The following is a 24,718-nucleotide window of genomic DNA, read 5'->3' on the forward strand; positions in this document are numbered from 1 at the left end:
TATTATTCAGGCAATATGACAAAATTCACCAGAAACGGGAGGAAATTGTGAAAATGATAGAAGAAAGCAACTGTGGAACTAAACAGTTCAAGGAAAAGATGCAGAAGTTTAGAGAAAAATGCAACCAGCAAGCTCAAAAAGCCCAGATGCACTTACTTTTCCAATAGTTTTTAAGTAAATCTAGTTCTTGCTTTTATATATCATAAACATTGTTTATGATATATAAACAATGTTTATATAAAGGGTGTTCAGGGCTCACAAAATTTCAAAATCACTGGTAGCCCTTTGGGCAGGCGTTCTTCAGGTTTTGGTAGCCCAAAATGAATTTAACTAGCCCGAATAAAAAAAGTCATCAGCTGAACTTTACTGTGGACAAATCAGCATGATCAGCAAAAACTAGTAGCATATAGTATCATATAGGGATGTAACGATTCACTAAACTTACAATGCTATAAAATTCACCATACAGATTACACCATACAATTTTCTTACAATTTATTTATGTGTATATAAATATATATACAGGTCCTTCTCAAAAAAATAGCATATTGTGATAAAAGTTCATTATTTTCCATAATGTAATGATAAAAATTAAACTTTCATATATTTTAGATTCATTGCACACCAACTGAAATATTTCAGGTCTTTTATTGTTTTAATACTGATGATTTTGGCATACAGCTCATGAAAACCCAAAATTCCTATCTCAAAAAAATTAGCATATCATGAAAAGGTTCTCTAAACGAGCTATTAACCTAATCATCTGAATCAACTAATTAACTCTAAACACCTGCAAAAGATTCCTGAGGTTTTTAAAAAACTCCCAGCCTGGTTCATTACTCAAAACCGCAATCATGGGTAAGACTGCCGACCTGACTGCTGTCCAGAAGGCCATCATTGACACCCTCAAGCGAGAGGGTAAGACACAGAAAGAAAATTTCTGAACGAATAGGCTGTTCCCAGAGTGCTGTATCAAGGCACCTCAGTGGGAAGTCTGTGGGAAGGAAAAAGTGTGGCAAAAAAACACTGCACAACGAGAAGAGGTGACCGGACCCTGAGGAAGATTGTGGAGAAGGACCGATTCCAGACCTTGGGGGACCTGCGGAAGCAGTGGACTTAGTCTGGAGTAGAAACATCCAGAGCCACCGTGCACAGGCGTGTGCTTTTGAACCAGAAACAGCGGCAGAAGCGCCTGACCTGGGCTACAGAGAAGCAGCACTGGACTGTTGCTCAGTGGTCCAAAGTACTTTTTTCGGATGAAAGCAAATTTTGCATGTCATTCGGAAATCAAGGTGCCAGAGTCTGGAGGAAGACTGGGGAGAAGGAAATGCCAAAATGCCTGAAGTCCAGTGTCAAGTACCACAGTCAGTGATGGTCTGGGGTGCCATGTCAGCTGCTGGTGTTGGTCCACTGTGTTTTATCAAGGGCAGGGTCAATGCAGCTAGCTATCAGGAGATTTTGGAGCACTTCATGCTTCCATCTGCTGAAAAGCTTTATGGAGATGAAGATTTCGTTTTTCAGCACGACCTGGCACCTGCTCACAGTGCCAAAACCACTGGTAAATGGTTTACTGACCATGGTATTACTGTGCTCAATTGGCCTGCCAACTCTCCTGACCTGAACCCCATAGAGAATCTGTGGGATATTGTGAAGAGAAAGTTGAGAGACGCAAGACCCAACACTCTGGATGAGCTTAAGGCCGCTATCGAAGCATCCTGGGCCTCCATAACACCTCAGCAGTGCCACAGGCTGATTGCCTCCATGCCACACCGCATTGAAGCAGTCATTTCTGCAAAAGGATTCCCGACCAAGTATTGAGTGCATAACTGAACATAATTATTTGAAGGTTGACTTTTTTTTCTATTAAAAACACTTTTCTTTTATTGGTCGGATGAAATATGCTAATTTTTTGAGATAGGAATTTTGGGTTTTCATGAGCTGTATGCCAAAATCATCAGTATTAAAACAATAAAAGACCTGAAATATTTCAGTTGGTGTGCAATGAATCTAAAATATATGAAAGTTTAATTTTTATCAGCTAATTTTTTGAGAAGGACCTGTATGTATTTATTTATTTATTTTTTTTACGAAATGAGATTTAAGAAAAATTATAAATGAAAAGGTGTCATTTTACTCTATTTAAAATCAGAGGCAACCACTGCATTTGAATTACTATCCAAAAAATATGTTAAATACGTGTTATTTAGATTGTATAATTTCAAAATTGAAAACAAAAACAGAATGGTCTGATTTTAGCTTTGTAAATGAGACACAAATGTCACTCTCTGACAGAAGGTGGCACTAATGGAACAGCAGGTATTTATAGGCTGCTGCCCCTTTAAGACCGAATGCATGGATCCAGTATAATGATGCACAGGAGATTTCTTTCTCCACTGTATATGTTCACTTTAGACATAACCGACTGCGTTTACGAGAATACTTGCAGAGACAATTATTTTGAGATAATTTTGTGTGTATGTGTTAATTCAGAAGCAAAGATACGCAAAAGAGGAATCAATTCTGTGTACGGAAATTGTCTGCAATGAGGCAAGCTGTGCGCACTTTGAATGAGTGCGCGCAGAAACCAGCATGCTAGCTACGAATGTGTGTGAATGTTTTAAAATGCTTGACTGTTTAAATCGGCAAAACTTAGAAACAAGTGTAAACAATCAACTACGATCCGTTTCACCCCCCTACAAGTGAGTGAACAACGTGAATCAAGGAAGGAATATTATATCACTATTCAAGATAGCCCCGTCGTGCAGAGCGGTGATACATTTTGGTAGCCCCACTGGAAAACACAATAGCCCCGGGATGTCGGGCTAGCGATTTTGCAAGCCCTGGTGTTTTCACACCTTATTCGTTTGAGCCCTCTAAACGCTCATGGAGCGGTTCAGCTCATATATGTGTAAAAGCCAAGTGATCTCAGACCCCATTAAAAGGACACAAAAACGTACAGTACTCAGACCACCTCTGGTGGGTTATTTATTGGTTTGTTAGTGGTTCATTTTCCTCGTGATTTGTGAACCAAGCCTATTTTATGTTTGATCATTTGGATGAAGCAAAGGATGAGATACGTTATAGGCCTAGGGAAGAGAGAGAAAATCCAGAGCGAATTGTATCTATCCTTAAAGACCTTTATGGATGTTCAACATCTTATGTTGCCTTACAAGAGCAGTTTTTCTCCCGTAAACAACTTGATGGGGAATCGCTACAGGAGTATTCTCATGCTCTTCTCTCTTTAATGGATAAGGTTAAACAAACTTCCCCTGAATCAGTGCCCCAATCTGACTTACTGCTGCGTGATCAGTTTGTAGAGCATGTCATTGACTCTGATCTCCGTAGAGAATTAAAGCGTTTGGTACGTCAGACCCCAGGGCTGTCCATGTTGGAGGTGCGGGCTGCAGCCATTCGGTGGGAGCGGGTAGGTGGGCCTAGCGATGTTACCCGAGGTAGAAGTTATTCAGTCCTTCTCTCTGTGCCATGCAGACTTCTAGGGGCCAGTATATTCCCTCTCCCCCTGTGAACTTAGCTAGTTCATAAATGGTAGAATTGAGAGCGATGTTGCTGAAACAACAGGAACAGATTAATATGTTAACTAGAAGTTTGACTGCTTTACAGGGGCCTGTATGCCATGTTGGGTCTCGCCGTCCTTCCCCCGTCATCTGCAGGCGATGTCAAAAACCTGGTCATTATGCAAGAGAGTGTGACAATGAGCGAGTGGTTCTCAGGTTGATAGTGTGAAGGAGCAGATTCAGGCTATTGACCTATCCGTACTCTCTGAGTCTGTACAAGAACAAGTGAGGGCCTTCCTGTTGAAGCATGAGTCCGTTTTTTCAGATTTTGAGGGTGATCTTGGCTGTACCAATCTGCTGTCACATGACATTCCCTTGTTAGACGACCAGCCTGTTAGGTAGAGGTATAGGCGTCTACCCCTTTCTGACTATGAGGCTGTGAAGGCTCACTTACAGCAGCTTTTAGACAGTCAGGTAATTCGGGAAAGTAGTAGCCCATATGCCTCTCCCATTGTTCTGGTGAGGAAGAAGGACGGCAGCCTTCATATGTGTGTGGATTACCGACAACGCAATCACAAGACACGGAGGGATGCCTTTCCACTTCCCCATATAGAGGAGTCCTTAGATGCATTGTCTGGGGCACAGTGGTTTTCCACGCTTGATTTAGCTAGTGGCTATAACCAGGTACCAGTGACTGAGAAAGACCCCCCAAAGACTGCCTTTTGCACGCCCTTTGGGCTATTTGAGTTCAATCGAATGCCTTTTGGGCTGTGCAATGCTCCAGGCACCTTCCAGCAGTTAACCCTCTGGAGTCGATTAATGCGTATATGCGTTATGAGGCATTTTGTCCTGATAACCCCGAAAAGACCTTAAATTACACTTTCAGTTTTGATCGTACAGATAAGAGCAATACATCAATCGAATCTGTAAAGGGTCTACTTTTTTTTGTATACAGACATAATAACAACAAAACTTTGTGCATTTATAAAATAAAGATAACAAACAAGGAGTGCTGTCTGCAGCCTTTGTCTGCGCTGATCTTCATTTACAAACGCGTCATTAAAATGAACTGTAACTCGGTGAATACTCAACAAAGAGACATGAGAGAGATATCTATAGAAAGCTTGACATGTCTACTTTTAAACTAAACAAGTGCTGCCGAAAACAAATATTCTGTGATAAAGTAATCCATATGAAAACAACGCGATGTTCGTTTTTCACGTCTCCCTTCATTATCTTCTAATGTGACCATGCCCACATGCTGAACGCACTTTTGAGATGATAATGTTTCACTGAAGTGCGCGGCTTGAATACGCCCACACAACAGAAGACAACGCAGCGAGACTGTTCTTCAAGTTTTTTATTTTTACTGTTTGCTTCGCGATGAGAGGAATAAGACATAATTCAGCCCAAAAAGATGTGATGTGGTTGAGGATTTGAGATTTGGATTTCCTCAAAAAAAAAAGAATGAAGCACTTTATTCAGCAGAGATCATAAACATGAGTAAGTCTCTTTTTATTTATTTATATACTTGTACTAGTTTTCACATAACGTATAAACATTTTACTAGTTAGACTTTTTCCAAACTACATTTCCTGACTAAATGTATAATCAAGTGAAACATCATGAAGTTTCAATAACAATATACACTACTATACCATTCAAAAGCTTGATGTAAATAATATAAATGTTACAAATAAATGTAAATGTAACAAACAATGATGTTCTTTCAATTTATCCCCCCTCCCCAAAAATAAAACCTGAAAAAATATTCTCAGCTCTTTTCAACATTAATAATAATAATAATAATAATAATAATAATAATAATAATAATAATAATAATAATAATAATAAATTTTTTTTTTTTTTTTTTTTTTTTTAGAAAATCAGATTGTTAAAAGGATTTCTGAAGGATTGTGTGACTGGAGTAATGATGCAAAAAAATTCAGCTTTAAAAGTCAGCTTTGATTGTTCCTAATAAACTGTTTAACTGCACTCGCAAGTGGATATTAAATTGTGTTGTGGGATAATTAAATATATTCTAAATAAACTACAAACATAAAATTATATACATTTATTTTGTCCTCACATTTTTTCTTGTAACTCATCCCTCTCAGTGACAGAGCTGACTGAATGGCTCATTATGCAGCTCATTATGCAGGCCTTTGTCTTCTCAGGTGTGAATCACAATGATATTCATGATAGTTGACGCCTGCTCGCATATGACTTTTACCAACAAAAAGTGTCTTATTAAAATTTAAATCAATATATTGTTTTCTGTGAGTGAGTAAACAAGATGATTTTCACATCATTTAGAAAGAAAAATTCTAGGCTACAAGCTCCAGTTCTCAAAAGTCCCGGGAACCAATGTTCTGTATGTGTTTTATGGCCTTATTCAAGTGATTTAACATTTTTAGTTTTTCACTAACCACGCATAACATTTTTTTTCTCAAAAACACAATCATGTACATACATGCTGCTCACATTTATTATAGCGCAGTTTGTGCTGATTACAGTGATATTAGACTTTAGCCATTTAGATATTTATAAGAAACTGAAAAAAAGCACAAATATCAGGGCATGACAAAACTTCTCCAGGCCCCAAAAATACCCTTAGACTCCAGAGGGTTAACATTAAACTAGACCATTTACATGAACACACTAAAGAACAAACAGAAGACACGTCAAAGATTGTAACTCAAAAAAAAAAAAAAAAAAAAAAAAAAAAAAACCTATCATTGGGTGTTTGCACACAACTCAAATTAAAAGAACCAAACCCATTTCACTTAAATTGAACAAGAGGGAACAAGAGAACTTGTTTCTTTTTTCGTTCCTCTTCAGCACTTAAGGGATCTCAGACCCTTTCTTGTTCACACCACAACTTCATGAGCGCTCAGACTCCAGCTTCCTGTGCAGCAGTGGAATGCTGGAGTCTGACCTACTGGAAAATTTGGAAGATGAACAGGGAAGGGGGTGAGGAAGAGCTGGTGATCCCTGATCATGTCACCAGTCAAGACATTTACAGAGCTTTAACAATGCATTACAGTCAAATTTTTAATTAAAAAGGAGCATTATGTATAAAGTTCATTCAGCTTTCTTTATCAGATAAGACAGTATTACCTCTTTACAAGGTCTTTTTTTCTTTTTTTTTTCTTTTTAGTAACTATGTAATTTTCAGTTTTAGTAATTATGTAATATTATGGTCTGTCTGAATACTGGATTCTGATAGGTTGGCAGGTATGCATTAAAACCGTTTAATGCACAGGTAGCTCCGAGTCAGTTTAATCACCGTTCTATACTGTTGGGCTGCTTTCATTGACATACGCGCATGCACACACAGAATGCTAGATCTCAGCTGTGCATCGTGGTGGCTCTTTGCCTCCATGTCATATATTAAAATCATTTAATGCACAGCTAGCTCTAGATTACATAAATGACAACAGAATTGTTTTGTATTTTTAGAGTTAACAGTTGGCTGATGTATGGAAAATGTAACAAGAGACTGAAACATCTGAAATAACATTGGTAAATAAACTATAAACTATACATAAAAAAACAAACATAATAAACTGCTTAGTTCAACCTCAAGCATTACGGTTATGTTAGTCCATACAAAGTGTACCACTAAATTATTGCTTTTGTGACCTACGGGAGTAAAGTGACAAAGGTATTGAAGGGTGCTTGACTACGCCACCTGGGGCCTTTCACACCAAGATGTACCTTAGGTAAACCTCCAACACCTTGATTTAGACAAGAGAGCTCTCACACACAGATACTAAAGTAATGACAGAGACGTGATTTCAATATAAAAATACAACAATATTTATTAACAAATAATTCAATACAAAAACAGTCTGGGGCTTGTTTCTCAGAATAATGAGACAATACAGATTAGACACCCTAGACCAGCCAGAGGGAGATAGTGGCTGCCACCAGAAATATCAAAAACACAAACAAATAATGTTTCGATGGATCAGCTGTTTGGGGAGAGGTTACCTGTCCTAGAAGAGGAATGAGACAGACACACCACCCGTGCTGCTGATTCTGTTGCCTATTCACACAGACATACTCACACACCCACACTCATAGGCACAGACACTACAAGAGCGATCACTGCAAATAGTGGGGTGCATGTTACCACTGCAAATACTGTGTGCAACATGCAAAAAAAACAAGGAGGACTCAAATCCGGCAGCCTGCTCCACAAACTAGCTTCAACACTCTACTTCCCCAAAGAGGAGAACGAAAATTGATGTTACTATTAAACCTACTGGGGCAGCCAATATTACTCCAGTTATGGCCCACAAACAAACAAAAAGGAGAACCAACCACGCCTATGTTTAGGCCAGCTCAGATGGGCAAACAAACTAACAAAACTGGATCCACATCAATTTGCCTACCGCAGAAATAGGAGCACAGAGGATGCAGTATGCACAGTGCTGCACTCTGCACTCACACACTTGGACAATAACAACACATATGTTCGGATGTTGTTTGTTGACTTCAGTTCAGCATTTAACACCGTCATTCCCTCCAAGCTGACCACAAAACTTGGAGACCTGGACATTAATACCTCCCTCTGCAACTGGATCATGGACTTTCTGACCAACAGGCCTCAGCATGTTAGGTCAGGCCACACCCACTCCACCACCATCACACTCAACACCGGCGTACCACAGGGCTGTGTGCTGAGTCCATTCCTCTACTCCCTCTACACCCAAGACTGCAAGCCTGTGCATGGCTCCAACTCCATCATTAAGTTTGCAGATGACACCACGGTGATTGGCCTCATCAGTGACAACGATGAGACTGCCTACAGGAAAGAGGTACAGCACCTGGCCACATGGTGCGCTGACAATAACCTGCTCCTTAACACCAGTAAGACAAAGGAGCTCACTGTGGACTTCAGGAAGAAGAAAGGAAGCACGCATGACCCCATCCACATTAACGGGATGGTTGTTGAACGTGTCTCCAGCTTCAAGTTCCTGGGAACCACCATCACGGAGGACCTGTCCTGGACTACAAACACCTCCAGCCTGGTCAAGAAGGCTCACCAACGCCTCTTCTTCCTCAGAACACTGAAGAAGAACCAGCTGTCTTCAGCCATAGAGGTGAACTTTTACCGGTGTGCGATCGAGAGCATCCTGACCAGTTGTATTACAGTCTGGTATGGGAACTGCTCGGTGGCTGACCGCAAAGCACTGTAGAGGGTGGTGAAAAAACTGCCCAACGCATCACAGGGACACCACTTCCTGCTATTGAGGACATCCAGAGGAAACACTGTCTACGTCGAGCTTGCAGCATTCTTAAGGACTCCTCTCACCCTGACCATGGACTGTTTAACCTCCTGCCCTCCGGGAGACGCTTCAGGCCTCAATCAAAATGTGACCACCACATCCACAAACACACATCACAACAAAACTGTCTCCTTACTGAACTCTGCCCTCTGACACCCCCCACACCATACACACAGACTCCTCCCCCACTTCATCACTACATCTGCCCGATTTATTTATATTATTTATTTACAAGCAAAAACAGTAAACTTGTTATAACTTGCACTACTGTCTGTTCATCCAGAAACACTGAATAACCCATTTGCACACTGAAATATTTCTATGCAGTTTACAATACTATTGCAATAGTGTAAATTATGTTCATATGTTCATAGTTCTGCCTATAGTGTACATACACTTTCACATATTCCATCTGTATAGTATGTTCATAGTACACCTATCTGTATATCATGCTGATAGTATTTAAAATTTAAAATCTGTAAATTATGTCCATAATACTTATCTGTATAGTTATTGTACATATTGTAGACCTTGTATATTCTGTACTTACTGCTTATTGCACTTCTGGTTAGATGCTAACTGCATTTCGTTGCCTTGTACCTTACATGTGCAGTGACAATAAAGTTGAATCTAAATCTAAAAAATAAAGAAAACGAAATGAGGCAAAAGCTACAATTACATTAAATCTACAGGAGGCAAAGCAGCAGTGACTATCTTTCTAAAAGGAGAAATGCATAAATGCATAAATTTAGAAACAAACACAATTAAAATCCATTATGTACAGTAAATATAACCTAACCATTATCAATCAATGATAGGTAATACAGGTACAATAACCAAGATTTCCTTTTACCTCTAGGAATACAAAACTCAACATAAACGGAAATGGGACTCCCTGGTTACTTCCCCCGCATACGAACCTACATGAAATCACACACAAGCATAGTTCACATACAAAGTATTTACAGTGAAACATAATCCTATTATAGTAAATCAACTTACTATAAACATACATATACAAACACGTTACATGGCGAACACTACTCTATTGCTGTGAGCCATACAGCCAATGTTACCTCAACTCGTATTCCAACACGCGCACACCGTATTCCGGCCAAGACCTTCGGTAGATCAACAATATGCTACCCGGAAGCATCTTTCATAGGCGACAACACAGCGAACACAATATCAGGAGGACATACAAGCCAAGGGATTACTTCGTCTTCCACCCGATGTCCCGGTTTTATACGAAGTGCCATTAACGCTAATGAATGACTAGCCACCTGCAAGCTAACTAGGGGGCGTGGCTGAGAGGAAGAGGGATACGGTGAGAACAAGAGGACAAACTTGCTACGGCAGTTTCTCTGCTGGTTACATTCTACCCCCCTATTCTTTATCAACGTCCCGTAGATAAATTAAAATAAAATAAGGAGTTCTATCGACACCAGGGTCGGAAAACTGCCGTCACCCTACTACTAAAACCAGATTCTTTGGAGTTCATAGCCCTGTCTGCCCTACTCACCACTGACACTGGGAGATTCTGGGGGTTTCCATGCCTTCCGGCGGTGGTCCGGGAGGTTCTACATGGAGCTAGAACACTGTGATCAGGGCTAGCTACTGTGGGAGTTACTGGAGCCGGAGCAGGCAGTTCGACTTGCTCCAAAGGGCTGACTGAACCAGACAATTCCGAAGGAGAGGCAACTGGGTCGAGATGGACAGGCTGTGTCTGAATTTCAGGTGCACTCACCACGACCCACTGACCGGCGTGATCATCTTCAGTCTCATGATCCACTAATGTCGGAGACTCCAAGGGTACGCCGGGAGGCTCCAGCCAGTGATTTTGACCGGCAAGCTTCAGGATCATCCGATGTACTTGCCGACTCATGTTAAGGTCGTGCACGGGGGATACGGAGTGTACCACACCACCAGGGGGTGGGGCTCGGACCACTTGATGTAGGGTTGGGCTCCAGGCATCCTGGATCTTAGTGTGCCCTCTCACTCCCTGGTCTCTGAGATAAACAAACTGTCCTACCTCCAATGGCACATTCTGGGCTTCTTGATCATGCCGTTCCTTCCGCCATGCAGCCGCCGCCTGCAACCGTTCCCTGACACCATGGAAGGCCACGTTTAGATGTCTCTGATGTTCCTGCACCCACTCACTCACTCTGCCACCCCCCGGTTCTGGTACTCTAACCAAAAGAAAATCAACAGGTAGTTGAGGCTCCTGACCGAACATTATAAAATGTGGGGACTCACCCATTGACTGATGATTTGGTGGTGTTATAACTGAACACCAACTGAGGTAGATACTCAGGCCAGCGGCTCTTCTGCTCAGCCGAGGGCGTACGCAACAGATCGTGCATTGTGCGATTAAACCGCTCGCACTGGCCATTGCCCTGCGGATGGTAGGGTGTCGTCCGGGTCTTTTGGACCCCGTATAGGTTGCACAGCTGATAAATAACAGCATTCTCAAAACTGCGGCCTTGGTCAGAGTGGAGACGAGCAGGGACCCCATACCAGAAAAGAACCACTCCCGGACCAGCACGTTGGCCACTGTTGCCGCCTTCTGGTCCCGGGTAGGCACCGCCTGTGTGAATTTAGAAAACACATCAGTTATAATTAAGACCTGTTCTTTACCATCTCTGGAAGGTTCCAGGAAGGTGAAGTCCACTGCTAGGATCTGGTTGGGACAAAACGCGAGCAGGTGTCCCATGGGCACATAGGGCTTGGGGTGAGCGGACTTGGCAGGGGTACATCTCACACAGTCTAGGCACCACTGTTTAATGTCGTCCCTCATCCCTGGCCAATAGCACCTCTGTTGCACTAACTCGGAGGTGCGTTCAATGCCCTGATGACCGTGCTCATCGTGGAGCTGCTTCAGTACTTCACCCTTTAAGCATCCTGGCAGCAGGAGTTGATAAACTTCCTCACCGCCATCAGGCTGGTGAATCCGGCCAGTGGTTTCCACCATACGATCCCAGTGGCGAAATAGTACCTTGGTTGGTCCAGGCAGATGCCCCCGGGCTACAGAGCCAGGGGGCTGCCGCCTCTGCCAGAATGGGAGGAAAGCAACGATAGCAGGATCCATCCCTTGCAGGGCCTTTAGGTCCTCAGCAGTATAAGAAGGAAAGACAGACATGGTCTCTTGGGTCACCTGAAAACACCCCTCTCGTCGGGCAGCTTGTTGCACATGCACAGGTAGAGCAGTTCCTACAGCCGATGGCCCTGAAACAGAGTTAAGGCATTCTGCAGGAGGCTGTCTAGACAGAGAGTCTGCATTTTTATTTGAGCGACCAGAACGGTAACGAATGGTGTAATTGTAGGCAGACAACTCCGCTATCCATCGCTGCTCGGTCGCGCCCAACTTAGCTGTATCCAGATGGCTCAAAGGGTTGTTATCAGTCCAGACTGTACACTGTTGGCCCCACAAGTACTCCCGGAACTTCTCTGTCATTGCCCATTTCATGCCCAGAAATTCCAGCTTCATGGAACTATAGTTCTTCTCGGCAGGGCTAAGACTCCGACTGGCGTAGGCAATTGGGCAAACTTTACCATCCTGTTCTTGCGAGAGCACTGCTCCAAGACCAATATGGCTGGCGTCCACCTCAAGGATAAAGGGGAGAGTTTGTTTGTTTGTTTGTTTATTTATTTATTTCAACAGGGACAATGTGCAAAAACATTAATTAAAGATGTTTTTTGCACCAGATTTAGCTCAAGCTAGTTTCCATCTGCAGTCCCCGAGCAGGTGAATTACAATACAAAATATACAATATAAAATGTAATTAGTCACTCAAATACAACTATTAATTCATTCATTCAAATATTCTCCATTACAACCATCAATCAGTAAATCATACCAAAATTACTACAATAAAACTTAACTAAAAATCATATTTACATACACCGTTATCTATGCTGACACAACTGGTTTTCCAATAGCACTTTCCTAGTATTGCGAGAAAAATCTTTCAGGTCTAAGGTAAGTTTCAGACTCTGTGGGAGTTTGTTCCATTCTTTGATGCCTTTAAATGAGAACGCTGTCTGTGCAAAGGCCGAGCCACGTTTAGGCAGTCTACAATCATTGCAACTTGTAGATCTGGAGCTCCTAGTCATCTGTTCAGAACAGAGCTGGACAAATGTTTTCAGGGGAGGAGGCGCAATATTATTTAAAATTTTAAAAACTTATCGCACATTGACATACACAATTATATTGTCAAAATTTAAAATGCTGTATTTTCCAAGAATCAGACAGTGATGATATCTCAGTGGCTTTTTGTCTAATACTTTAATAGCTTGATTATATAACGATTTTAAAGGTTTTATTGCTGTTTCACTCATCTGTGACCAACAAGAAATACAGTAATTAATATGAGGAATTATCATTGCCTCCAAGTAAATTTTTGCAGCATCATGAGTCAATGTATTCCTAATATGTCTAAAAACAGACAAACTGTATTTTAAGGTGCTGCAAATTTTCTTAACATGTTTTTTAAAAGTGAAGGTTGAATCCAAAACAAGGCCTAGATATTTAAATTCCTTCACTACTTTTATTTGACTCTGATTTGCATAAATACATGGAAAGGAAGACTTCAGTCGTTGAGTTTTAGTAAAATACATTGCTACTGTTTTATTTACATTCAGTGTGAGCGAGGCAGAGGAAAGCCAATTTAAGATGTTTCCCATAACATTGGTTAGTTTATTAGCTACACTGGTCGCATCGCTTCCATGCACGTAAACTACAGTATCGTCCGCGTACATCTGCATGTCCACCTCACCGCACACTGAAGGAATATCATTTATGTAAAGTGCGAACAGCAATGGCCCAAGAACAGAGCCTTGTGGGACACCTATGTCATTACCCTTAGATGTTGATAACTTACTTTTAACTCTTACGCACTGGACACGGTCACTAAGATATGATTCTACTCACTGTAGTGCACTCAGTGATAAATTATAGTTGCTCAGCTTCCTCAGTAGCACAGAGTGGTTGACCGTGTCAAACGCCATGCTTAAATCAAAAAACACGGCGCCCACAACCCGGCCCTTTTCCAGCTTTGCCTTCACCACCTCAATAAAGTAACAACATGCAGTTTCGGTGGAATGGTGTTTTCTATATCCAAATTGCATGGGATGTAGCATTTTATTTTTGTTTAAATGTTCTTTTAGTTGCTCCACAATTACTTTCTCTGCAATGTTTGAGACAACAGGAAGTATGCTAATCGGCCTGTAATTACAGACCTCATATTTGTCCCCCGATTTGAATACTGGAGTGATTACTGCGGTTTTAAAAGCAGTGGGAAAAAAGCTTTCTTCTATTGATTTATTTATCAGGTATGTAATAGGAGTAAGAAGAGCATTGTCCATTCCCCAAATATCTTTACTTTTAGAATTTGTCAATGATTGCATACATTTTTTTTATTTCAAGTTCGTTTGCCAATTTAAAATGTAGCATATTTTGTTCATATGAAATACAATCAGACTTCGTACATAAATCAATACAATCAGATGCTTGTACATAATTATTTAAGTCTCTATTTTGAATTCCCAGTTCTTTGACTGATTCTATGAAGTAATTATTAAAATGATTCGCCACTATTTGAGCATCAGTTTCCAGATTTCCATTAACCCTCTGGAGTTAGCAAAGGCCAAGGTAGGTGAATTCACTAACCTCCTCTTTGAACTCCGGGAAACTCTGCTCAGAGGAGTCTGTCCAGGCCCCATTTAGCCGTGGTCCGTGGCCCTTCCTCATCTTATTCCCTGCCAGTTCAGCTACCAGGCGATGTAATGGAGCTGCTAGTTTTGAAAATCCCTCAACAAACCACCTGTAGTAACTTGCAAATCCAAGGAAGGACCTCAACTCTGAGACATTGGTAGGGTGAGGCCAGTTAGCAACAGCAGACACCTTGGCTGTATCCGTAGACACACCTTCACGGGAGATTAAATGGCCCAGATACTGGACCTCCTTCCTAAAGAAACAACATTTCTCCAGTTTTGCCTTCAATCCTTCTTCCTGGAGTCGACTCAGCACCAGATCTAAATGGGTCATGTGGTCATTCACGCTAGACGAGAACACAAAAATGTCATCCAGGTACAACAAGAGGGACTGACAATTTTGGGCTCCAAACATCCTTTCCATAAAGGCTGTTTAATGTTTTGTCATATCTATCCCTTTTTTTCCACAGGAGTTCTATGAACGTCTTCTCACAACTTTGGAGCAGTACAATAAGCGGATTGAGAGCATTGTGGTAGAGACCTTAAAATTAAATCACATTTCTAGAATTTCTATTTAATACTATTTACTGTTATTTCAAATCCATTTTCAGTGATCACATACAGATATCGGATACAAAGCTTATACATCTCCAAATCACAAGTCTTCAACCCTGCCCCTGGAGACCCGCTGTCCAGCTAAATTCAGTTCCATTTCATCCTGAAAATGTTGATTAGCTTGTTCAGGTTTGTGTGATTAGGGTTGAAGCTAAACTTTGCAGTACAGTGGGTCTCCATGACCTCTGTCTTATAATGTATGTAGCACTTTATGTTGTAACTTTATGTAATGCCAGCAGGGAGCATCCAGATTTGAATCTTAGACTTTTTTACTGACAGTCAGTTACTGGATCACTGATCTGTACCTCCCTACCTGCTTCATCTTCAGGGTGTTACATACATATTTTCAACCACTAGATGTCACACAGGAGCACCGCATTTCACACCAAAACTAATGTGCCCTCAAGCAACACATCAAGAAAACAACCAGACATATGTTTATTCTATATTTGTGTCTTAAAATATTCAGGAGTCTGCTGGCTGTGTATAATCACTAAGCAATAATTCTTTGTGGTTCTTTTATTGATTCTGGATTCATTTTTACTTCAATCAGTTGTATTTAACCAGGCTTCATAGATCAGGGGGCCCCCTCTGTTTTTTAGTGGTTGTTTTTTTAAATATTTATTTTTGTATTTGTATTTATTTATTTATTTTTGGTTAAACAGCTCCTAGAGCATTTTTTTGGACTCTTGCAGAGTCATGCCAAGGCCGCCCACCACAAATGATGTCAAGAGTGGGATCTGGCCTTAACACAAGGCTGCAGTCATGTGATTTTCAGGAGCATTGCAACCAGCTGAGCTTACCATCTCTGAGCTAGCAGACAAGCTCAAGTCATCTCTCCTAGAGAGAGATTAACTGATAAACTCAGTGACGCCATGATAAGAACTGACATGGTATAGCATCCAGCATCAGTTTTGCCAGCTGCAGCTGCAGCTGCAGCTGCAGCTGCAGCAGCAGCAGCAGCAGCAGCAGCAGCAGCAGCAGCAGCAGCTGCAGCTGCAGCAGCAGCAGCAGCAGCAGCAGCAGCAAAGGGTTAAACCAAAGGTGTCCATGACTTGGTGTCATGATTTTGATGACTTGTGACTTGACTTGGGAGAAGGCTTGGGACTCCACTTAGACTTGGTGTAGCTGTATAGCTACCATTTTTCTGTTGAACTTCTTTTAGACTGCAGATCAAAATATGCAGCTTTATCCTGTATGCAAAATTTTATGGTCCATAAAAAAGATTGACAGAGTAAAATGTTCAGTCTGCACACGTAGCAACAATCTTTAACAAAGACTACCCTTTAACATGCAGTCAAGCCAGTCGTGATTTGACATGGCTGAGAATGCAGGGATTTAGGTATTCAGATCATTCTAAACAAAAACAGAATTTGTTCTGGTTTTAGTATTCTGATTTCACTTTTCCAAAATGATACCAGTTACAGTGAAAGAACATGTGGATTTAAAAATGTTAAATGGTGCCTTCAGTTGACTAATGCTGTCTTTATTCTAACATAGAAATTTTAAAATTAATTTAGAGCTTTTTTAATTTAACCCACTTTATTTTCCTCATCCATTTCAAATAAAATGATATTACATAATAAACTTTGTTTATAAAATTATTTTATTTACAAGTGTCATGTTTGTTATATTTCAGTTGCGTAGGACAGCTTCTGACCTTGCAAAAAAATAAAAATTAACTCATGACATCAGTTACATCAACACTGTTTTTTCAGATACAGACACAACCTGTTATTCTTTTAGTGAGCATTTTTGTTTTTGATGAGCTGCAGAATTTTTCAAGACACTATTTCCTCATCCGATTAACAATACAATTATTAAAATGTATACATCAAATGTTTTTATTTAGAAGCGTTGTATTGGTACTTGTTTATGGAGACAATTTAAATCCTTCAAGAAATATTCAGAAGCCACCAACTTGCAAACCTGTAACCTTCCTTCATCTCCGATTTATTAAAGCTACATTACATCCCAAAAACAAACTCAAAATCACCACAGAACCTAAATTAATAACGTAAACTATAACCCTTTCTAAAAACATACAATAACCTCCTTGATTCAATACTGCAACCCAATTAATTAATCGGCCACAGTGACTAACCAAGCCAAGGAAACTCCTAACGCATATATTAGTTCTGTGAAGCAAAGCAAAACCAATGTTACTCACCTATCGAGAAGAAACAAAACAACCTCGGCATCCGATCGCAGGCCTTCCCACTCCTTAAATTCTCTTCATTGCCGGAAACCCGATCCGACATTTACACGGGTCCTACTTCTTGCCTTATCATAAGCCTATTTTTGTTTCACAGATATTTTCCTCTTTTGTTTTTTATCCAAAGTCTTTATTTTAAAGTAAAGATGTTGTTGTTTGATTTAGTATAAAGTAAGGATCTAATTTCCTGTATGTGGTTTTGAGCTTCTGATTCTTTGGGGGTATTGCTCAGCAGTAGAGCATTTGACTGCAGTTCAAAAATCTGGGTGCCCCCTTTGGACTTGGTAGCTTTGGAATAACCAAAGCCTTTATTTTAAAGTGAAGATGTTGATGTTTGATATTGTCAAAATTTAGGATCTAATTTCCTGTGTGCAGTTTTGAGCTACAGGTTCTGTGGGGGGGGGATACCTCAGTGGTAGAGTATTTAAGTGCAGATCAAGAGGTCCCCAGTTCAAATCTGGTTGGCCCCTTTGGATTTGGCAGATTAGGAATAATCTAATCCTTGATTTAAATTCCTTTTTGTGGTATGTGCGTCATAATGTACGGTGTTATAGCTCAATGGCAGAGCATTTGACTGCATATCAAGAGGTTCCTGTTTTGGATCTAGCATGCTTGGCATAACCAAAGACTTAATTTCAAAGTGAGTATGTCGTTGTTGGATATTGTCAAAATGTTTGAACTTCTTGTCTTTCTATGCTCTTGTTCAACAGAAATAAGCAGACTGCAGATCAAGTCATCCCAATTTCAAATCCAGGTGGCACCTTTGGTCTTGGCAAGCTTTGGAGTAACCAAATACTTTACAAAATGAGTTTACAGCAAAGCTGTCAATGTTTGATATTGTGAAATTGAAGGATCTAATTTCTTGTGTATGGTTTTGAGTTGTTGACTTTGTTGGGTATAGCTTGGTATAGAGCATTTGACTGCAGATGAAGAGGTCCACGATTCAAATTCTGGTGCCCCCTTTGGACTTGGCAGATTTGGAACAATCAAATCCTTGGCTTAAGTTTGTTTTTGTGGCTTGTGCGTCATACTATCAAGGGGGTTATAGGTCAATGGCAGAGCATTTGAATGCTTATCAAGAGATCCCTGTTTTGGATGTAGCATGCTTGGCATAACCAAAGACCTTGATTTCAAACGGCAGCTGTTGTTGTTTATTATTGCCAGAATGAACAAGTTGTTGTTTAGTATTCTCAATATTTAGGATCTAATTTACTGTGTCCGGTTTTGAGGTATTGCTTCTGTATAGTTTAGCTCAGTATAGAGCATTTGACTCCAGATCAAGAGTTCAAATCTGGGTGCCCCCTTTGGTCTTGTCAGATTTGGAGTAACCAAAGAATTCATTTTAAAGGGAAGATGTTGTTGTTTGATATTTTCAAAATTTAGGATCTAATTTCGTGTATGCAGATTTGAGCTGGGTGCCCCCTTTGGTCTTGGCAGATTTGGAGTAACCAAATATCTTATTTTAAAGGGAAGATGTTGTTGTTTCATAGTCTCAAAATTTTGGATCTAAGTTCCTCTGTGCGGTTTTGTGCCATTGGTTGTGAGGGGGTATAGCTCAGTGGTAGAATATTGGACTGCAGCTCAAGAGATCCCCATTTCAAATCTGGGTGCCCCCTTAGGACTTGGCAGATTTGGAGTAACGATAGAATTTATTTTAAAGGGAAGATGTTGTTGTTTGATATTCTCAAAATTTTGGATCTAATTTCCTCTGTGCAGTTTTGGGTTGCTGGTTGTGAGGGGGTATAGCTCAGTGGTAGAGCATTTAACTGCAGATCAAGAGTTCCCCAATTCAAATCTGAGTGCCCCCTTTGGATTTGGCAGATTTGGAGTAAAAAAATTATTTATTTTAAAGGGAAGATGTTGTTGTTTGATGAACACAAAATTTAGGATGTAATTTACTGTGTCCGGTTTTGAGATATTGCTTCTGTATGGTATAGCTCAGTATAGAGCATTTGACTCCAGATCAAGAGGTTCCAGTTCAAATCTGGGTTTTTACTTTACCCTTTGGTCTTGGCAGATTTGGAGTAAGCAAAGATTTCATTTTAAAGGGAAAATGTTGTTGTTTGATATTTTCAAAATTTAGGATCTAATTTCGTGTATACAGATTTGAGCTGGGTGCCCCATTTGGTCTTGGCAGATTTGTAGTAACCAAATATCTTATTTTAAAGGGAAGATGTTGTTGTTTGATATTCTCAAAATTTTGGATCTAATTTCATATATGCAATTTTGAGACACTGGATGTGTGGGGGTATAGCCCAGTGGTAGGGCATTTGACTGCAGATCAAGAGGTTCCCCAGTTCAAATCTGGGTGCCCCCTTAGGACCTGGCAGATTTGGAGTCATGATAGAACTTTTTTTTTTTAAAGGGAAGATGTTGTTGTTTCATAGTCTCAAAATTTTGGATCTAAGTTCCTCTGTGCAGTTTTGTGGGGGTATGGCTCAGTGGTAGAGCATTTTACTACAGATCAACAGGTCCCCAGTTCAAATCTGGGTGCCCCCTTTGGTCTTGGCAGATTTGAGAGTAAAAAAAGCTGTTTTTTTTTAAAGGGAAGAACAAGTTGTTGTTTGATATTCTCAAAATTTAGGATCTAATTTACTGTGTCCGGTTTTGAGGTATTGTTCTGTATAGGGGTATAGCTCAGTATAGAGCATTTGACTCCAGATCAAGAGGTCCCCAGTTCAAATCTGGGTGCCCCCTTTGGTCTTGGCAGATTTGGAGTAACCAAAGATATTTTTTTAAAAGGGAAGATGTTGTTGTTTGATATTCATCAAAATTTTGGATCTAATTTCATGTATGCAGTTTTGAGCTGCTGGTTGTGTGGGGGTATAGCTCAGTGGTAGAGCATTTTGACTGCAGATCAAGAGGTCCCCAGTTCAAATCTGGGTGCCCCCTTTGGTCTTGGCAGATTTGGAGTAACCAAAGATCTTTTTTTTTTAAAGGGAAGATGTTGTTGTTTGATATTATCAAAATTTTGGATCTAATTTCACGTATGCAGTTTAGAGCTGCTGGTTGTGTGGGGGTATAGCTCAGGGATGGAGCATTTGACTGCAGATCAAGAGGTCCCCAATTCAAATCTGATTGCCCGCTTAGGACTTGGCAGATTTTTGAGTCACAATAGAACTTTAGAACTTTTTTTTAAAAGGAAGATGTTGTTGTTTGATAGTCTCAAAATTTTGGATCTAATTTCATGTATGGAGTTTTGAGCTGCTTGATGTGTGGGGTTATAGCTCAGTGGTAGAGCATTTGACTGCAGATCAAGAGGTCCCCAATTCAAGTCTGGGTGCCCCCTTTGTACTTGGCAGATTTGGAGTCACGAAAAACTTCTTGATAAAGGTGTTGTTGTTTGATATTCTCAAAATTTTGGATCTAATTTCATGTATGCAGTTTTTAGCTGCTTGATACGTGGGGGTATAGCTCAGTGGTAGAGCATTTGACTGCAGATCAAGAGGTCCCCAGTTCAAATCTGGGTGCCCCCTAAGGACCTGACAGATTTGGAGGAGTAAAAAAAGTGATTTTTTTTAAAGGGAAGAAGTTGTTGTTTGAGAAACACAAAATTTAGGATGTAATTTACTGTGTCCGGTTTTGAGGTATTGCTTCTCTATGGTATAGCTCAGTATAGAGCATTTGACTCCAGATTAAGAGGTCCCCAGTTCAAATCTGGGTTCCCCCTTTGGTCTTGGCAGATTTGGAGTAAGCAAAGATTTCATTTTAAAGGGAAGATGTTGTTGTTTGATATTTTCAAAATTTAGGATCTAATTTCTTGTATGCAGTTTTGAGCTGGTTGTGAGGGGGTATAAACTCAGTGGTAGAGTATTTGACTGCAGATCAAGAGGTCCCCAGTTCAAATCTGGGTGCCCCCTATGGAGTTGGCAGATCTGGAGTCACAAAAGAACTTTTTTTTTTTTAAAAGGAAGATGTTGTTGTTTGATAGTCTCAAAATGTTGGATCTAATTTCATGTATGCAGTTTAGAGCTGCTAGTTGTGTGGGGGTATAGCTCAGTGGTAGAGCATTTAACTGCAGATCAAGAGGTCCCCAGTTCAAATCTGGGTGCCCCCTTTGGACTTGGCAGATTTGGAACAACCAAATCTTTGGCTTAAGTTTGTTTTTGTGGCTTGTGCGTTATACTATCAAGGGGGTTATAGGTCAATGGCAGAGCATTTGAATGCTTATCAAGAGATCCCTGTTTTGGATGTAGCATGCTTGGCATAACCAAAGACCTTGACGTCAAATGGCAGCTGTTGTTTTTTTATTATTGCCAGATTGAACAAGTTGTTGTTTAGTATTCTCAAAATTTAGGATCTAATTTACTGTGTCCGGTTTTGAGGTTTAACTTCTGTATAGATTAGCTCAGTATAGAGCATTTGACTCCAGATCAAGAGGTCCCCAGTTCAAATCTGGGTGCCCCCTTTGGTCTTGGCATATTTGGAGTAACCAAAGATCTTTTTTTTTTAAAGGTAAGACGTTGTTGTTTGATATCATCAAAATTTTGGATCTAATTTCATGTATGCAGTTTAGAGCTGCTGGTTGTGTGGGGGTATAGCTCAGTGGTAGAGCATTTGACTGCAGATCAAGAGGTCCTCAGTTCAAATCTGGGTGCCCCTTGTGGTCTTGGCAGATTTGGAGTAACCAAAGATTTTTTTTTTTTTTTAAAGGGAAGATGTTGTTGTTTGATATTCTCAAAATTTTGGATCTAATTTCATGTATGCAGTTTAGAGCTGCTGGTTGTGTGGGGGTATAGCTCAGGGATGGAGCATTTGACTGCAGATCAAGAGGTCCCCAATTGAAATCTGGGTGCCCCCTTTGTACTTGGCAGATTTGGAGTCAACCAAAGATTTTTTTTTTTTAAAGGGAAGATGTTGTTGTTTGATATTCTCAAAATTTTGGATCTAATTTCATGTATAGAGTTTTGAGCTACTTGACGTGTGGGGGTATAGCTCAGTGGTAGAGCATTTGACTGCAGATCAAGAGGTCCCCAATTTCAAATCTGGGTGCCCCCTTTGGACCTGGCAGATTTGGAGTAACGAAAAGTTTTTTTTTAAAGGGAAGAAAGTTGTTGTTTGATATTCACAAAATTTAGGATCTATTTTACTGTATGCGGTTTTGAGGTGCTTCTGTGTGGGGTATAGCTCAGTATAGAGCATTTGACTCCAGATCAAGAGGTCCCCAGTTCAAATCTGTGGTGCCCCCTTTGGTCTTGGCAGATTTGGAGTAACCAAAAAAGATTTTTTTTAAAGGGAAGATGTTGTTGTTTGATATTCTCAAAATTTTGGATCTAATTTCATGTATGCAGTTTTTAGCTGCTGGTTGTGTGGGGGTATAGCTCAGTGGTAGAGCATTTGACTGCAGATCAAGAGGTCCCCAGTTCAAATCTGGGTGCCCCCTTTGGTCTTGGCAGATTTGGAGTCACGAAATAGTTTATTTTGAAGGTGTTATTGTTTGATATTCTCAAAATTTTGGATCTAATTTCATGTATGGAGTTTTGAGCTGCTTGATGTGTGGGGGGTATAGCTCAGTGGTAGAGCATTTGACTGCAGATCAAGAGGTCCCCAGTTCAAATCTGGGTGCCACCTAAGGACCTGGCAGATTTGGAGTAAAAAAAGTGATTTATTTTAAAGGGAAGAAGTTGTTGTTTGAGAAACACAAAATTTAGGATGTAATTTACTGTCCGGTTTTGAGGTATTGCTTCTCTATGGTATAGCTCAGTATAGAGCATTTGACTCCAGATTAAGAGGTCCCCAGTTCAAATCTGGGTTCCCCCTTTGGTCTTGGCAGATTTGGAGTAAGCAAAGATTTCATTTTAAAAGGGAAGATGTTGTTGTTTGATATTTTCAAAATTTAGGATCTAATTTCGTGTATGCAGTTTTGAGCTGGTTGTGTGGGGGGTATAGCTCAGTGGTAGAGTATTTGACTGCAGATCAAGAGGTCCCCAGTTCAAATCTGGGTGCCCCCTATGGAGTTGGCAGATCTGGAGTCACAATAGAACTTTTTTTTTTTTAAAAAGGAGATGTTGTTGTTTGATAGTCTCAAAATGTTGGATCTAATTTCATGTATGCAGTTTAGAGCTGCTGGTTGTGTGGGGGTATAGCGCAGTGGTAGAGCATTTGACTGCAGATCAACAGGTCCCCAGTTCAAATCTGGGTGCCCCCTTTGGACTTGGCAGATTTGGAACAACCAAATCTTTGGCTTAAGTTTTTTTTGTGGCTTGTGCGTTATACTATCAAGGGGGTTATAGGTCAATGGCAGAGCATTTGAATGCTTATCAAGAGATCCCTGTTTTGGATGTAGCATGCTTGGCATAACCAAAGACCTTGACTTCAAACGGCAGCTGTTGTTTTTTTATTATTGCCAGATTGAACAAGTTGTTGTTTAGTATTCTCAAAATTTAGGATCTAATTTACTGTGTCCGGTTTTGAGGTTTAACTTCTGTATAGTTTAGCTCAGTATAGAGCATTTGACTCCAGATCAAGAGGTCCCCAGTTCAAATCTGGGTGCCCCCTTTGGTCTTGGCAGATTTGGAGTAACCAAAGATATTTTTTTAAAGGTAAGATGTTGTTGTTTGATATCATCAAAATTTTGGATCTAATTTCATGTATGCAGTTTAGAGCTGCTGGTTGTGTGGGGGTATAGCTCAGTGGTAGAGCATTTGACTGCAGATCAAGAGGTCCTCAGTTCAAATCTGGGTGCCCCCTTTGGTCTTGGCAGATTTGGAGTCACGAAATATTTGTTGTTTGATATTCTCAAAATTTTGGATCTAATTTCAAGTTTAGAGCTGCTTTGTGTGGGGGTATAGCTCAGTGGGATGGAGCATTTGACTGCAGATCAAGAGGTCCCCAGTTCAAATCTGGGTGCCCCCTTGTGGTTTGAGTATTTTTTTTTTAAAGGGAAGATTTGTTGTTTGATATTATCAAAATTTTGGATCTAATTTCATATGCAGTTTAGAGCTGCTGGTTGTGTGGGGGTATAGCTCAGGGATGGAGCATTTGACTGCAGATCAAGAGGTCCCCAATTCAAATCTGATTGCCCGCTTAGGACTTGGCAGATTTTGAGTCACAATAGAACTTTAGAACTTTTTTTTAAAGGGAAGATGTTGTTGTTTGATATTATCAAAATTTTGGATCTAATTTCACGTATGCAGTTTAGAGCTGCTGGTTGTGTGGGGGTATAGCTCAGTGGTAGAGCATTTGACTGCAGATCAAGAGGTCCCCAGTTCAAATCTGGGTGCCCCCTTTGTACTTGGCAGATTTGGAGTCACGAAATAGTTTATTTTTGAAGGTGTTGTTGTTTGATATTCTCAAAATTTTGGATCTAATTTCATGTATGCAGTTTTTAGCTGCTTGATACGTGGGGGTATAGCTCAGTGGTA

At 40.4% G+C, this 24,718-nt stretch overlaps 1 non-coding gene across 1 annotated transcript; it reads left to right on the forward strand.

The window, feature by feature from the left end:
• Positions 1-19,781: 19,781 nt before the first annotated feature.
• trnac-aca lies at positions 19,782-19,853 on the forward strand. Its single transcript has one exon. It is a non-coding gene; the product is annotated as a tRNA-Cys (tRNA).
• The last annotated feature ends 4,865 nt before the right edge of the window (positions 19,854-24,718 follow it).

The sequence above is a fragment of the Cyprinus carpio genome, chromosome A11 (genome assembly GCF_018340385.1).
Source record: "Cyprinus carpio isolate SPL01 chromosome A11, ASM1834038v1, whole genome shotgun sequence".
NCBI lineage: Eukaryota > Metazoa > Chordata > Actinopteri > Cypriniformes > Cyprinidae > Cyprinus > Cyprinus carpio.